Raw genomic sequence first — 13,354 nt, 5'->3', positions numbered from 1 at the left:
TCAGTCTTAATGGGCATACTAATCACATGGGGATCTTGCAAAAATGCAGATTCTGATTCAGTAAGTGTAGGGTAAGGCCTGGGAATTTTTTATTTCTAAAAGTTTCCCGGGTGATGTTGCTGTTTGTATTAGTTCATTCTCACACTGCTATAAAGATACTACCCGAGACTGGATAATTTATAAACAAAGGAGGTTTAATTGACTCACAATTCTGCATGGCTGGAGAGGCCTTAGGAAACTTACAATCATGGCGGAAGGGGAAGCAGGCACCTTCTTCACAAGGCGGCAGCAGAGGGTATGAGGATGTGAAAGAGGAACTGTCAAATGCTTATAAAACTGTAAGATCTCATGAGAACAGTATGGAGGAAACTGCCCCCATGATCCAATCATCACCTCCTTCCCTTCAACATGGGAATTATAATTCGAGATGAGATTTGGGTGGGGACACAGAGGCAAACCATATCACTGTTGCAGCAAGAAAACAGACCTTTTAATCTTTGCAACTTTTCTCACCATTTTCTGTCTACTGTACGTCATAACTCTCTTGTTAATCTTGAACATATCAAATCGTTTCCTAAACCTTGCTCAGATAATTTTCTCCTCTAGCACTGCACTTGCTTCCCTTTTTGCCTTTCAAACTTGTCCTTTTACTACAAGGCCAAGTTGAAATGTTTCCTGTAAATACTGTTTGAGTTTCCTTTGGCAGACAGGGTGGCTCCCTCTCTTTGTTTCTCTATGATCTTGACCATATTAGGATTGTGGAACTGAATAATCAGAAGTGACAAATCATGATAACTGTCCTATAGGATGAAAGACTGTCATATGGGTAGAAATTCGATTTGCTTTTTGTGGGCAAAAGGAACAAACCTGATTCCTTGAAATAACAAATTTAGATTTTAGCTCATTATGAGGAGGAGCTCTCAGATATTTAGAGGTATTTAATAATGGGAAGGGATGCTTGCCTGGAGTAATAAAAAGCCCCCCATCTCTGGAGGTGTTTAAGCAGAGTTCGGTTAACTGTTTACTGGGGGTACCTCCAAAGGGAGGTGGAATAATGATATGGTTCTCAAAACCTAACACCACAAGGCGTCTCTCTGAAGCATTAGTTTTACTTCACAGGTTTTGAAAGGAAAAGGGAGGAAGTCAAGAAACGTAACTGAAAAATAATTCGAAACTTAAAAAATATATTACAGCAAAAACACAGATTTACTATGAAACAAAATATTGAATTTGAATAAATATTGAAGATGAAAGAGAAATTTTGAACAAATTTCAAATTTGAAATTGGCTTATTCTAATTATGACCTATATGTCTTAAATAATTCCTTCCTTCTGCAAAGCTGTAGGATGCTTTAGTAAAAACAACTGGGGAGAGGTGGGACTAACTGCGTCACTAGTTCCCGAGCCTGACCGATAATCAGGGAGTCTTTCCAACCCCAAAGTCCTGATCACCAGGGATCCAGGAATCTATATTTCACCAAACATTCTCAGCTGGGTTTGAAGATTAATCAAACATGAAAACCAATACATGAAAGAATGCATTTTTTTTTTGGTACCAGCTGCAGCAACAAATAGCCCCACAATCACGTATCATAACATAGGGAGTGTTGTTTATTACTCTCAACCCACTGTGGGTCAGCAGGATCAGAAGAAAGGGGGAACTGTTCCATGAAGTCAGCCAGGGACCAGGCTCTCCTAAGGGTTCTGTGGACCCCGAAACTGCGGCGTGGCAGGGGTCTGATTAGGAAACAGGAAAAGAAAAGAGTGTGTGCAGTGTCACATGAAAGACCTTGGCAGTGACATGCTGGAGCTGGCTTTGCCGGCTTGTGAGAGCCAATTGCTAAATTTTTAGGAAATTTGTGAGCTGGTTTTAAAATATGACCATTATGAAAAATTAAATTATTTACATCTATGAATAATAAATCACATTAAAAACAAAACATCATTTCCAAATTCTATTACTATATTTTGCTGTTATCTATGGTCTTGAGGTTATTTACATCTATTGTATCTGTAGGGCAGAAATACAATCATCCCTTGCTATCTGCGGGGAATTGGTTCCAGGACTCCCACAAATATCAAAATCCAGAGATGTTCGAATCTCATGTGTAAAATGGCATAGTATTTGCATATAAGCTACACATACCCTCCTGTATGCTTTAAGTCATCTAATACAGTGTAATGTTATGCAAATTATTTTAGTGTATTTTTTTATTTGTATTTTTAAATTCTTGTATTTTTAGAGTTTTGTTTGTTTATTTTTTTTGAGACAGAATCTTTCTCTGTTGCCCAGGTTGGAGTGAAGTGGCATGATCTCGGCTGACTGCAACCTGTGCCTCCTGGGTTCAAGCGATTGTCCTGCTCCAGCCTCCCAAGTAGCTGAGATTATAGGCGTTCACCATCATGCCTGGCTAATTTTTTGTATTTTTAGTAGAGACGAGGTTTCATCATGTTGCCAAGGCTGGTCTGGAACTCCTGAGCTCAGGCAATCTGCCTGCCTTAGCCTCCCAAAGTGCTAGGATTACAGGCGTGAGCCACCATGCCTGGCCATTTTTGGGGTTTAAGATATATAAATATATATTTATATATATATATATATCTCTAATTATAATTATAATCTAATTATAATATATAATATATATTTCAGTTGGTTGACATTATGGATGTGGAACCCACGGATACAAAAGGTCAACTGCACTGCTTAATACATTTCTCCTGACTCCATACTCAGTGATGTTACACTGGTACCTTGAATTTAGCCATGGTGAAAGTATTTACATAATAGAAAATTAGCAAATGCTACACACATGACTCCTTCCACCCCACTTCTGCCTCTCCAGCAGCCAATACTGGTCTTAGGGGTCTAGGCCTGGAAGTGGCATATATAACTGTGACACATACTCCATTGGCCAAAACTCAGTCATATGTCTTCACTTTGATGGTAGGGTCTGAGGAATCTAGTTTAGTAGCGTCGCAAGGGCTACAGATACTGCTAGGCATTTGTAGCCTTGTCACAAAAGGTAACTTAACCATTGAAATTACTACTTTCAAGGACATTGCTGTGAGCAACTTAGGTAGGTGGGTGTGAGGAAGGGGGTATAGCTCAGAGGTAGAACATTGGACTGCAGATCAAGAAGTGTGTGTATATATAACTTATATAGGTGTGTGTATATAATATATATTTGTGTATATATGTAATATGTACACATACATATATTGGTGTGTGTGCATATACAGACACACACATATAGAGCCATTTATGAAGATCATAAAACTGTTGTATAAAACTGTTGTATAAAACTAGAATTGGGGGTACCCTATGAAGAAAGGCCCATGGTAATGACTATGCTTTAATATGTGAATATTGTATTTCTATTTATCATGTGCATCGCCAGCCTAAAATTCTCCTTTTCCTCAAGATCTGCAATTTTATATTGATCTTACGTTTGTGAATCAGGGCATAAGGATGTCAATGAAAACACCTGTTTAGAGGATAAACATATTTAAATACAAACCTTTTACTCTGATTGGTTTTGAAAGTTCTACTGATATAGATATTTTAAATAATATCTAAAAAAAGAAGACATAAGAAATCAGTTATATAATTAATTCTCAACTCTTCAAAATGCTAGAAATTCTCACATTATAGTAACATAGGTGGTCAAACTGACTTGGGTCTCAGATGGTCTTAGGTAGCTAACAACATTTTAATATGGATTGGGTTTTTATGTTGTATTAATAATTTTAATTTTGTATTTATATATTATTTATTTTTGAAGCTTTTGGGTGAGATTAAGTTTGGTCAGTACTGAAATGGATTATGCCTCCAGGAGTCTCCTTCTTTTTGAACGTCAGCAGAAGAAGTGAACACAATAATATGAAGTGAAAACAAAGTGCCTCTGCATTGCTGGTTAGGCCAAGGCTCACTGCTCCTCAGAGCAGCATTTTGGGAAAGCAGTTTTGGAGCATATGTCTTAGGTTTAAGGCTTATGCAAGACTGCCAGTTTCTCTGAATCCCAAATCTAGAGCACAGGACCTTATTATCAACTCTATGGGTTGATGCAATACATGGGGGAATGAAACAATGATAAAGATACTCTGAGATGAGTCTCATAGTCAATTTACCAATTTACACTGAGGAAGGAAATGAAAAATAAGCATGAGGTACACTCATGTGAATTACTGTTCAGTGCAATAGTTACCTGTTCATTAATAAACACAGCCCAATTTGTGTCCCAGACATTGACAAAATATTTTAATAACCCTTCTCCTTGTGAAGGAGCTGGGAGAGATGTTGGGAGAGGATGTTTTACTCAGTCACCAAACCATTGTTTCAAAACTCAGTAGCTGAAGATTTGGAGAGAATTAAGATATTTCCTCTTTTTTTGTATTTATTAATTACTATCTAACTGCTTTCCACATTAATCATCATATTAATAAAATACATAAAAAAGAAAATTTTCTTAAAAACCGGAAACCTGTATTTTACCTCATGTGGCAGCCATAAGACTGTACCTTACAGATCTCTTAATGTAACTGATTTGGTTTGGCAGTGTCCCCACCCAAATCCCATCTTGAATTATAGCTCTCATAATTCCCACGTGTGATGGGAGGGGCCAGTATTAGGTAACTGAATCACGTGCTGTTCTCATGATAGTGAATAAGACTCATAAGATATGATGGTTTTATAAAGGGCAGTTCTCCTGCACAGGCTCTCTTGCCTGTCGTCATGTAAGACGTGCCTTTTCTTCTCCTTTGCCTTCCGTTACAATTGTGAAGACTCCCCAGCCATGTGGAACTGTGAGTCCATTAAACCTCTTTCCTTTATAAACTACCCAGTCTTGGGTAAGTCTTTATCAGCAGTGTTGAGAATGGACTAATACAGTAATTGACCGAGGTTACCAGTTGTTGTGCTCTGAAATCAATAGCAGCTCCTGTGAACAGATGTTTCCCACCAGCTGCTCCCAGCCAATGAATGTGATAGGACACTAAGGCAGGCCCATTCCAGGGAGACGTGGGACTCCTTTGATGATGACTTCGGCTTGAGGACTCCCCAGTGGCCTTGCCAAAATGTCATATGACAGGGCAGTCTAGGATGCCTCTACCCAATATCCCCTCCTACTTTCCTTCATTTGGGATCAGATTGCATAGTGTGCTGATGGTTTTCCAAGGTTATCTAGGCCTTTCCTCATTTTCTCATACAAAGATATTTTCCCTGATAACATCCTTGAATGTCTGGTCTTGGATTAACACATTCTTTTAGAGTGATGGTTTTTATGAAGAGTACCTTTAACTTGAGAATTTAAGAGGAACTTGCCAAAAAGTGATTTCCATAATTTTATTTTAAAAATACATAATTTATGATGCCTTTAAGAAAGACGAATAAAAATTGTCTAAATTTTCCTTGTGGTTTTGCCTTATTATTTACTTACAATTTTCCACATTAAGGAAGTTGTTTCACTCGAAATCTGTTAAGTTTAATGAGTTGCCTCCAACACTGTTTAGTTTAAGCTTTATTGGTTGAAAGTACATTTTCTCAGAGGCCATTTTTTCAAGAAATCATTGATTTGGAACAAACGGAACAACGGAATTTTCCACAGCTTACTTAGCCTACAGTGAAGTAGTAAGACTTTACTAGGCATGGTCAATCTATCTCTTGGTCAATATTGATCTATCTGTCAATCACCTATCATCTATCTGTATCTATTATCTATCATCTATCTATCTGTCTATTATTTTAAAATATTGGTTGGTACAGTCTGGCAAATGTAGTATCTTTAGTTGGATTATCTTTATTTGGGATAATGGTCAAGACTGAGTTGTTAAAGTAAATCTGAATTATTCCAAGGAAGAAGTCTGTCTGTCTGTCTGTCTGTCTATCTATCTGTCTATCTATCTATCTATCAATCATCTATCGTCTGTTAATTATTTTTTTAAAATATTGGTTGGTACAGTCTGGCAAATGTAGTATCTTTAGTTGGATTATCTTAATTTGGGATAATGTTCAAGACTGAGTTGCTAAAGTAAATTTGAACTATTCGAAATGAGAAGTTCATATGACAATGAGAGTCATTGCTGTGGTAAAAGTCTTCCTGTGCAGAGTTGATTAACGGTGAATGCATGCTTGGCTAAGAGTGTCCTACTCTCAGGTGGTCTCTGTAGACATGCTTACCCAAGTTCTAATGAAGCTTGAAATTAACATGGCTCTGTCAGTTTAATTCCTGGTGTCTGCTGGAGTCCTTGCAATACTGTCTTGTCAATCCTAAGCAAGGGGCCAGTACATTTCTAGCAATGTCTCTTGCTGCTGGGAATTTTGTTAGAAGAAAAAGTAATATCCACATACATAGTTACATGTAATTTTCTTCAGCCTGGTATATTTATAGTGGCTAAGCAAAATTAATGTGTGTGTGTGTATTTGTGTGTGTACGTATGATGGTTCTTAGAGCAGATACATCTCAGTAAATATTAAGTTGCTGTTAATGATGATGATAGTCTGTGCATAATATGTAAGAGTTCATTAACCATATCTACATGTGTTGTGTATTTCAATCCTGATTGTAACTCTGAGAAGTAAATATAATTACCTATTTTACAAATGAAGAAGCTGAGAATCAAACAGGTTAAGTGAGTTGAAAAAATCCTGCAGCTAATAAGAGAACATAAGCCAGGAAGACATGACTATATTTCCAGCTTATTATCAAAAGACATCATTTCTGTTTTGATACAGCTTTGATTGTGATTGCAAAGTATATTCAAATAGACATTCTATGGTTTTGGACGGCCAATAATTGTTATAAAGTTTGAAGTTGAAAAATACTTTTGAGTGTTTATAACATGCTAATCAATGATCAGTTATTTTTATGTACATGATCTCACTTAGTCTTTATGATAACAGTTTGAGAACAAATCATTTCTATTTTTACCAAAAACTAAGAGGTTTTCTAAAAATGGCCTTCCCTTCAGTGTTTTCAGAAAATGTCCAGTGTAAAGAACAAACGACTGTGGAAAATTAACTGCATGTCAATATAGGTAATTTTGTTATATCATTGATCCCTTCAATCCCGTGAGGTAGGCAGTACAGGTCATGATATCCCTAATTTTAGAGATTTAGTATAGCAGAGGTAACCTGTCACTTAGAGTTCTTGGATGGGGATACCAGGTAACAACTCTGGCTAACTTATGAAAAAGGGATCACTTACTGGCAGGATATTGGGCAGCTCTGTATTCCACTAAGACTCGTGAAAGGAGGGTTTTCTCCAAAACAGGAAGAGGACTCAGTCCTCAAATTAGAACTTCTTGACAACTGCGATAATTTGCCAGGGCATCATAGATAAAAGTGTATTGGATGCTCAGTTCTCCCTTTTACTTAAAAAAATGTAAACTCCAAAACTCATGTTTACCCAATTTCAAAACTCATGTTTAACCAATTTCTTGCTGGTTTTCTTTTCTTTTTTTTTTTTTTTTGAGATAGAGTCTCACTCTTATTGCCCAGACTGGAGTGCAGTGGCGCCATCTCAACTCACTGCCACTCTGCCTCCCAGGTTGAAGTGATTCTCCTACCTCAGCCACCTGAGTAGCTGGGATTACAGGCACATGACACCATGCCCGGCTAATTTTTGTATTTTTAGTAGGGACGAGGTCTCGCTATGTTGGCCAGGCTGGTTTCGAACTCCCGACCTTAAGTAATCCACTGGACTCAGCCTCCTGAAGTGCTGGGATTACAGGCATGAGCCACCACACCCTGTTCCTGCCACCCTCCCTGTTCATGCCACCCCCCAACACCTCCACCTTTTAAAAAAGGAGAACTCGGCCGGGCGCGGTGGCTCAAGCTTGTAATCCCAGCACTTTGGGAGGCCGAGACGGGCGGATCACGAGGTCAGGAGATCGAGAGCATCCTGGCTAACATGGTGAAACCCCGTCTCTACTAAAAAATACAAAAAAAAATAACCGGGCGAGGTGGTGGGCACCTGTAGTCCCAGCTACTTGGGAGGCTGAGGCAGGAGAATGGCGTCAACCCGGGAGGTGGAGCTTACAGTGAGCTGAGATCTGGCCTTTGCACTCCAGCCTGGGTGACAGAGCGAGACTCCGTCTCAAGAATGAATGAATGAATGAATGAATGAATGAATGAATAAATAAATAAATAAATAAGGAGAACTCAAAAGATCAATGTGCCCATTATCAAGTATCTGTGAATACCTACAACTTGTGAAATTTAGCTTTAAGTTTTGTGATGAGTACAAAGAAAATATACCTTTGTTTAGCTTCCGTCAAGTTTCCCTTCAAGAGTGCTGTGCAGTGCTGGGTGGGCAGCACTGAAATCACTATAGTGGCTGAAGCAGGTGTTGAGTGGCCAAAACATTTTGGCAGCTAGTCACGCACTAGATTGGAGAGGTAACTAAACACAGAGATGAGGTTAAACTATTAAATTCCAAATGATGTGAATGACTACATGGCTGAATGAATGACACAGAAAAACACCAAACCAACAAAGCCATAATCTGTATTTAGGAGACAGATGATAGAGACCTTGAGTGCCAGCCCAAGGATGACTAGATTTATGCTGTAAACCATGCTTATTTTGTTAAAAAAATTCTGTAATTGTTTGCTATCTTGCACCACAAAATCCTTTTTCATTAATAATAGACCTCATTATTTAAATTAACTGCTGTAAATTTCAAATATCAAGCCTCTTGTGAATTATTACCAGTCTCTAAATAATAAGAGCTAATACTTATTAATGAGGATTTAGGATATGTAAACTATATAATTTATTAATCTAATCCCAATAGAATGCAGTAAGTAATACATGTGGTCCACATCACTGTGATGATATTCTCAAAGCATTCCACCTCTCTTCATTATTATGAAATGATCAGTTTGTCATGACATATAATAAAATTAATAGTGACCCTGCCTGCCAGCAAAAACTTATATTTTACTTTTTCTACCTGTTTTCCCCTTTCCCCCATATCTTTCAACATCGATGCTATGAAAATGAAATGCCATTCAAGATGAGGTGCCATGTAGAATAGCATTATAGATTTGTCATCTAACTAAATATCTTATAAAGCCATAAATACAACAGTGCTACCCTTTTACTCTTTCTTCTTTTTTATCCAACTCTGGATTTGAGTGTAAAAACAGGCTGGTTGTACATAGAGCTAAAAATTGGGATGTAAAAATTTCCAATGAAATTATGACAGTTTTTTATGTGGAGAAATATTTTAAATGTGTAAAAATAAACATATGTTACTTGATTTCAACATTGAATTACATCTGCTTGTGGCATATGATTCATGTGCACTGAATGCTGCTTTTGGCTTGGGTGATTATATGAAAGAATTTTGCTTATGTAACAGGGATATCTGTCTACTTAATAGGAGAATTATAAACGACTTTATCCAAGGAAAACACCTCAGGATGGAAGAGGAGTGGGCTTTAATAATGTATGCACACATTTCTGCCAGTGATATAAATGTCCTCTTTTTTGATGGAAGCTGGCCATGAGCAAAATTTGTTTCACATGACATTACATATCTTATTCAAATTTGCAGTCATAATCTTGTCAGAGTTGATTATCACATGATTAGAGCAGTAAAAAAAATGAATTGGGGTTTAAACTTTTATGAAAAAGCACTTATATTGTGGAATAAGACTTTTTAATGGAGTATAGACATTAAACAGACCTTATATTAGGCTCTGAAATTAATGGGTCACTGTATAACTTTCTAGTTTTCATAGCTTGATAAGATTAATGCTTGCTTATATAGCAAATTCAATGGCTCATTTAATTTCATATGAATGTTTAAAGTCAAATTGCTTTTGGATTAAGTCTAAACTCATTATTCATTTTAATGTCTGAAAGAACTTTCATTTTTCTTTCATTTTATTTAATCAACTGCATCATCATTAAGTAAAGGCTAAGGACCTAGATAGTTAAAAATAATGTGAAAAGGAAATTTATTAATTTATATTTAAAGGGACTTATTTGTTATAAAATTTATTTAATACTATACCATGCTTATGTATGGTGCTATTTCAGAGAAGATGAGATATTTATAGGCTTTTTATCATGCTTTAAAACCCCATATTGAAAAGCTGCCTGTTTTGCTGCCTATTATTCAATGTGCATTCTTTGAGCAAAAATGACCATTGACTTTTATTTACATATTTTTAATTCATTCTTTTAGTCTACAAACATTTATTCAGAACCTACAATCTGTAAATAACTGACCAAGCACTGTGAAGGATTCACTGATAAAAACCATTGCATATCTGACTTGAAAGAGCTAACGCATCTCAATAGAAGGGAACTTTACTTCAGAGGTCTTTGGAGTTCTCATCTGTATGAGGAGGGGATTTTATTCAACGATGTCTACAATCCCCTTCCATCCTTACGTTCTGTAGTCTCATGCTTTATCATCCTGTGGGTTATGGACAGAAAAGGGGAAAAAAATAAATTGACCTTCAAATTTACAATATTGGTCATATTAATAAATCAGTTATAAACATAGAAACAACTATAATTATTAATTTCAGTGTTCCTTTGAAATACATAAAGCATATTGCCTTCTGGTTTATCATTTCATGTTGTACAAGTAACCATTATGATCTTTGGTTTGGATAACCGTTGTAATATGCATTTATTGATCAAGTACTATATTTCTAGGATTTTGTTGAGTCGTATGACAGCAGGAATGTGTTGGTCTGTCTTGGTCACTGTATTAGTCTGTTCTCATGCTGCTAATAAAGACATACCTGAGACTGGGTAATTTATAAAGGAAAGAGGTTTAATTGATTTTCAGTCCCACATGGCTGGGGAAGCCTCATAATCATGGCAGAAAGTGAAAGAGGAGCAAAGTGATGTCTTATGTGGTGGTAGGCAAGAGAGAGAATGAGAGCCAAGCAAAATGGGTTTCCCCTTATAAAACCATCAGATCTTGTGAGACTTACTCACTATCATGAGAACAGCATGGGGAAAACTGCCCTCGTGATTCAGTTATCTCCCACTGGGTCCCTCCCACAACACGTGGGAATTATGGGAGCTGCAATTCAAGATGAGATTTGGGTGAGGACACAGCCAAACCATATCAGCCACTGTACTGTCCATGTGGCCTATAATAGTGCTTGACATGAGATGAGTGATCAAGAAATATTTATAAAGTGAATGAACAAAATAATGAATGAAAGAGTGAAGGAACAAGTGAATGAATGCTCTTATTTCCTTTACTCTTCATGACTAATTGAATGCAGTAGGTATTTTATACTCATTTTATAGATAATGAAACTGAAATTTTGAAAGGTTAAGTGGCTTTCCCAATTAATACAGGTAGGACAATACGGCTGAGTTGGAACCTTAGTTACTCTTTGTTCTTTCCATCTTGATGCACACGAGAGATGCTGGTTTTTAAGATCACAGTGGTTCTCAACTTTGGCCATATATTTCAGTCACCTAAACTACCCATGCCTGGATTCCACTGCAGACCAATTAAATCAGCATTGCTGAGAGGTTGGACTTGGGATTATGCATTTTAAAAACTTTCTCACAGTTCTAATGTCAGCTAGGGTTTTGATTCACTGTGATCACAGTCTCAACAATTGTATGAATAAAGACCATTGGCCTCTAAATTCCATTATTTAGAGACTAATCTCTCTATATAATGCATTTGAGTTGGGACACCATAGCACCAGGATAAGAAGCTAGACAGCCAATGAAGTCTATTCACTAAGGCTGATTGGCCCCTCCTACTCACAGATCTTGTGGTACGAGAGTTAAAATTACTAATTGGTGTATGTTTTAGCCTTATTTTCTTCCTATCTCCTTTGTTTCTTCTGTTAAAGAAAAAATATTCTGACGCTTGTTAAAATAAGTCAGAAAGACTTTTTTCAAGACTATTGCAATAGGGGAGAAAGATTGAGCTTAATTCCAAATACAGCAAGGATAAGTGAGGATTTACGGCCAATGAGCACAGCAAGAGGGTCAGAGGATGGAAAATTCTCAAGAGGAGACATCAGGGATAGTCAGATGCTTGCTAGACTGGCCTAACAGGTTTCTTGCTAAAGAGAGGCCAAGGAATTAGACATCAAGGGTGGAGTATGGAGTATGAGGAACTCGATCAGATATCAAGAATGGGGAATTCTCCCCAAATTGACTTAGGAGAATTCTTGCCAAGGGCAGGCCAAGATCAAGGTTAGTTGAGATAAGCAGCCTAACTAAAGTATGGTCAAGGAGGGGGAGTTTTTTCTCTTCCTTCCCTTCTCTCTCTCTTTTTTCCTTTCACCCTTCCTTCCTCCCTGCCCCCACTTTTTTTCTCCTTTTCTTCTACTGGTATTTTCTGTGCAAATCTAGGAGGAAAGACGTAAAACTTTGCCTTCAAAGAATATGATTTAGTGCAGTTCCTTCTGAATAGTCAAATCTACAAATGGTGAATTTGAGAATGCCAGAGATGTATTGTAGTAGATTTCTCACCCGGATTGACCATCTCTCCCTAAATCGTAAATACACTAAGGCTGCTGGTTTGGAGTTAATCTTGGCTCTTGACATTGTAAAATCTCCAACACGCCTGTTTGTAATAAACACCTGGAGAGCTAGAGATTTACTGAATGGGAATCCACAGGGAATGGAGTCTAGAATTTTGTGTTCTTTTTTCCAGGCACTTGCAGGTGATTCTTAGGAACAGGTCAGTGTAGGAAACATTAATAAAATTCAGGGGTTCTTAAAAATATGATTCCCAGAGCAGCAGCACCTGGGAACTTGTTATAAATGCACACATTTTCTGATCTCTTTCAGAACGTGGAATCAGAATCTCCAGGGTGGGGGCCCAGCAATCTGTGTTCTAACAAGCCCATCAGGGGCACACAAACATTTGAGAATCACTGATAATAGGAGATAGTTTTGTATTGGGTCCTAAGGAGACAGGAGCATACTGATGCTCACACTTTTCTGAGATCCAGAGGGTTAGAGCAAAAGCAAATCAGAATTGCAGTTGTGGCAGTGGGAAGTCAGGGCATGTATAGGAAGAAAGAAACTGAACAGAAAGGAGAGCTGTGGAAACTCTAGACATTCTTCCTCTGTGGGCAGGGAAAGAACTTGAGGCACCATCTACAGGAGTTACCTAGCAAGTGTGCTCATGTCTGTGGCTAGGCTGAGTGTGGTAAGAGGATGTTGATTTAGAGATGGGTTGAAACTAAATAAGAGGATTATTTTAGAAGCAGGAGAGATCCAAAATATGGTGTGGCAATCAGTTAGGAAGTTGGTTATGGAGTGGCAAGGCCCATATATCTGTAATACAGAATTTCTTAAACAGAAGAAAAAGAAGAATTTTGTTATATTTCTTATGAGAATTGTAATTCC

General features: G+C 37.5%; 1 long non-coding RNA gene across 1 annotated transcript in view; it reads left to right on the top strand.

Annotated features, from left to right (window-relative positions):
• The window catches only part of LOC103880479, a 32,002-nt gene that overhangs the window by 16,339 nt on the left and 2,309 nt on the right, over positions 1–13,354 (top strand). The gene's annotated exons all lie outside the window — the stretch shown is intronic.

Source organism: Papio anubis, chromosome 18 (genome assembly GCF_008728515.1).
Source record: "Papio anubis isolate 15944 chromosome 18, Panubis1.0, whole genome shotgun sequence".
Lineage (NCBI taxonomy): Eukaryota > Metazoa > Chordata > Mammalia > Primates > Cercopithecidae > Papio > Papio anubis.
The sequence above is the reverse complement of the archived record's forward strand: the minus strand, read 5'-3'. Positions and strand labels throughout refer to the sequence as shown.